This window comes from Mandrillus leucophaeus, unplaced genomic scaffold (assembly GCF_000951045.1).
Source record: "Mandrillus leucophaeus isolate KB7577 unplaced genomic scaffold, Mleu.le_1.0 Scaffold370, whole genome shotgun sequence".
NCBI classification, from domain to species: Eukaryota; Metazoa; Chordata; class Mammalia; order Primates; family Cercopithecidae; genus Mandrillus; species Mandrillus leucophaeus.
This window is the reverse complement of record NW_012103921.1, coordinates 1,624,773-1,629,305: the sequence shown is the minus strand read 5'-3', so window position 1 is coordinate 1,629,305 and position 4,533 is coordinate 1,624,773.

The window sequence follows — 4,533 nt, the reverse complement described above, 5'->3', positions numbered from 1 at the left end:
TTCCCGGCGCTGCTTGGTGGCACCCATTGGCTTGGCTTGGCGTGGCGGGGCGGTGTCGGTTTCCTCGGAGGGGCGCTGCTTTCCCCCGCAACCTTCGCTTTCTATGCTCTCCAGGGCAGTCCCTGCTCTTAACTGGGTTTCCGCTTCGGCCACCCGTCCGCCTTTAGCGGGTCTCGCCTTTTCCGCTTCTCAGTTTAGGCGCTGCTCAAGAGCAGACAACCTTTTTTGAAGACCGTAGAAGAATTGGAAAACTAGAGAGCGGAGAATTCACTGCCTCGCATTAGCTCCCGTTAAGTCTCCAGACAGTACAGGGCAGAGTAGTGAGTCGGGAGTCGGAACTGAAAAGTTGAAACGGGCTTTCCGAGCTCCCTAATCCGCACATGCAGGGAGAGTTCCCCAGAAGAAAACCCTGAGATTAGAAGACGGGATTCCCTTTGAAATGTCATATTACGTTGCTATCAGCGTACTTAAGCAACGTACATACGAAGGAAAAGTGCAGCTCTTCAAAGCTAGTTTGGAAAGATTGTTTTTAAAGTTGCAGCTGTTGGGGGACAGGGGAGGGACTGGGTAATAAATGTAGGGAAATACCAGTAGAATTGCCCCAAGCTTACAGTACCCAAACGTATGTGCCAAGGTTTATAAAGACGACACCATTTAAGCACTCACCTGGCCTTGCCATTAGCATGATTTGTGTCACCAGCTTTCCCTGCCACAGCCACCCCACTCTATCGGTTCAAATTTCACAGCCACCATAAAAAATTTTTTACGAGGTGAGTGAATAATCATGATGAATAATCATATCCTGATGGCATTACCAGTGTTTAGTACTCTGGTGTGATATTCCAGCTGTTCAGAAGGGGTTTTGGTCTTTTATGCCATTCTTCATTCTGCTCACTCCCTTTGTTGTTAACGTTTCTGTTGTCTCCCTTTTCAAAGACTCCGTTCCATTTTTATGTATTCGTACATTTAAAACATCCTACCATTCTGCTTTTACCCTAAAATGTATTTAACCCCATCTCATGTAAGAAGCAGACTCGGAAGAGAGCAAACTGGTAGATGTTTCCTCCTCCACAGATTTTTGCTAAAAAAATTAAAATAAACTTAGGCCTAGAATGGTGGTTTATGCCTGTAATCCCTGCACTTTGGGAGGCCTAGGTGGGAGGATTGCATGAGGCTTGGGGCCAGGAGTTCGAGGCCAGCCAGGGCAACATAATTAGACCCCATCTCTAAATAAATAAATAAGGCAGGAATGGTGGCAAAGGCTTTTAGTCCCAGCTACTTGGGAGGCTGAGGCAGGAGGATGGCTGAAGCCCAGAAGTTTGAGGCCACAGTGAGCTATGATCACCACTGCGCTCCAGCCTGACAGAGCAAGACCCTGTCTCAAAAACATCTTGGTGGGGCACGGTGGCTCATGCCTGTAATCCCAGCACTTTGGGGGGTTTAGGTTCCCAAAAGGAGGATCTTTTTAGCCCAGGAAGTTTAAGACCACCCTGGAGCAACATGGAGAAACCCCATTTCTATACATGATAAAAATATTAGGCCGGGAACGGTGGCTCAAGCCTGCAATCCCAGCACTTGGGGAGGCTGAGGCAGGCAGATCATGAGGTCAGGAGATCCAGACCATCCTGACTAACACGGTGAAAGCCTGTATCTACTGAAATACAAAAAATTAGCCAGGCATGGTGGCACGAGCCTGTAGTCCCAGCTACTGGCAGGAGGCTGAGGAAGGAGAATCACTTGAACTCAGGAGAAGGAGGTTGCAGTGAGCCGAGATCGCACCACTGCACTCCAGCCTGGGTGACCGAGCGAGACTCCGTATATATATAAAAAAAAATTAGCTGGGTGTGGTGACACACACCTGTGGTCACCTACATGGGAGGCTGAGATGGGAGGATCACTTAAGCACAAATGGTTGAGGCTGTAGGGAGCCGTGGTGGTGACACTGCACTTCAGCGTGGGCAATAAGGTGTTCCAAAAATCAATCAAGCTGGAGTGTCGTGGCTCATGCCTGTAATCCCAGCACTTTGGGAGGCCTAGGTCAGGAGTTCGAGACCAGCCTGGCCAACATGGTGAAACTCTGTCCCTACTAAAAATACAAAAATTAGCCGGGCGTGTGGCACGTGCCTGCAATCCCAGCCACTCGGGAGGCTGAGGCAGGAGAACCCCTTGAACCCAGGAGGCGGAGGTTGCAGTGAGCCAAGATTGTGCCACTGCACTCCAGCCTGTCCAACAGAGCGAGTCCCTGTCTTAAAAAAAAAAAAAATCAAGGCTGGGCATAGTAGCTCACACCTGTAATCCCAGCACTTTGGGAGGCAGAGGCAGGCGAATCACCTGAGGTCAGGAGTTCAGGCCATCCTGGCCAACATGATGAAACGCTGTCTCTACAAAAATACAAAAATTAGCCGGGCATGATGGTGGGGGCCTGTAATCCCAGCTACTCAGGAGGCTGAGGGGGGAGAATCCCTTGAGCCTGGGAGGCGGAGGCTGCAGTGAGCCGAGATCGTGCTGTTGCACTCCAGCCTGGCGACAGAGCAAGACTCTGTCTCAAAAACAACAACAACAACAACAACAAATCAATCTTACTTTGTTGTTCACGACATGAACACCAAAGAAGGAAAAGTCCTGAAACCAATTTTTCCCACAAGAGTGCGGCGTGCGCGCGCGCGCGCGCGCACACACACACACACACACACACACACACAGAGGCAGGCATTGAGGGTACCACTTACTGAAGACCGAAGCTGAATGTTTTCTACTTAGGGATCTGAAATTTTTATTATACATGTCTATTAAAGCACTTTACCTTTGCTCAATGTAATATTTAATATCTGGCCAGTTTTGATTTTTGTATGTACCTGCCTCTGAATCAAAAGATTCCATAGGCGTATAGTTTTATAGTTTATTTCACTTGGCTTTCTTTAAGCTATACTAGTCACAGATCATTGAAGTGTGTTATGTAACAGGTGTTGTTTTGTTTTGAGATGGAGTCTCTCTCTGTCACCCAGGCTGGAGTGCACTGGCGGGATCTTGGCTCACTGCAACCTCCACCTCCTGGGTTCAAGTGATTCTTACGCCTCAGCCTTCCAAGTAGCTGGGATTACAGACGTGCACCACCACGCCTGGCTAATTTTTGTATTTTTAGTAGCGACGGGATTTCACCATGTTGACCAAGCTGGCCTTAACTCCTGACCGCAGGTGATCTACCTGCCTCAGCCTCCCAAAGTGCTGGGATTACAGGTGTGAGCCACTGCACCCAGCCAACAATTACATGATGATTTTTGTACCATTTACTTAAACGTAAACAAACTGCATTGGTGGAAAGACCCACCTTGAAAAGTTTAGAAGAGCAGGTCAGTTCTTACGGGGTGTATTATAGAAGGCTGCCATCAAAGACTGAGCTTCCAGGCACTGGGAAGACCCTCTCACTCAGAGACCTCTCACACTCATCAAAGTCCCTGAAGTTCTACCACTCAGAGATTCATTCCTTTGGTTTAATCTTCACTTTCTTCTACAGCACCTAAAAAAATTTTTTTAGAGATGGGGTCTTGCTATGCTGCCCAGACTGGACTCAAACTCCTGGGCTCAAGCAGTTCTCCTGCCTCAGTCTCCCAAGCAGCTGTAACTATAGGCACACCACCTCTCCCAGCCATTCTTCTATAGCACTTTTCAAGTGATAATTGAGAATTCCTACTTTAAACCTCTTTCCGGATGGATCAGAAGATAAGAACCCTGGAGGTCTGACTAGGGTAGGAACTTCTGGGGAGAGAAAGGAGTAAATGAGGGGCCATCTGTGATGACTTCACAGTTCTGCCCAAGGCTATCCATTCTCAGGGAGTCCTTGCCTAGGGAGTCCCAGAAAGATGAGGAAACATAGTAGTTTGTGAACTAGGAGTGCAAGTGTTAAGAAGTCCTCACAATCTAACTGTATCATCTCTAATTTTCAACACCCACTTTTTCAGAAGCCAAGTCCCTGTTGAAACTTTAGCAAGAGACTAGCTTTGCAGACTTCACAGCCTGTTGTGAAGGTAATAGATTGGTTGCTTTTTGTTTTTGTTTTCTTCCTGTTCCTCAAATTTATTTTATGTATGTATGTATGTAAGTATGCATGCATGTATTTTTGAGACAGAGTCTCGCTCTGTCGCCCAGGCTGGAGTGCACTGGCGGGATCTCGGCTCACTGCAACCTCCACCTCCTGGGTTCAAGTGATTCTTATGCCTCAACCTTCCAAGTAGCTGGGATTACAGGCGCGCACCACCACGCCTGGCTAATTTTTGTATTTTTAGTAGAGACGAGGTTTCACCATGTTGGCCAGGCTGGTCTTGAACTCTTCACCTCAGGTGATCCACCTGCCTGGCCTCCTAAAATGCGGGGATTACAGGCATGAGCCACTGTGCCCAGACAAAGCAACTGCAGATTCAGATTCTAGGAACATTCCAGACCAGAGCTATGACATCACAGTCACTGGGCTGAGCATCAAAAGACATATCTACCTGTTTTACTTACATTCCACCTTGTGTTAACAAGGAGAGGTTT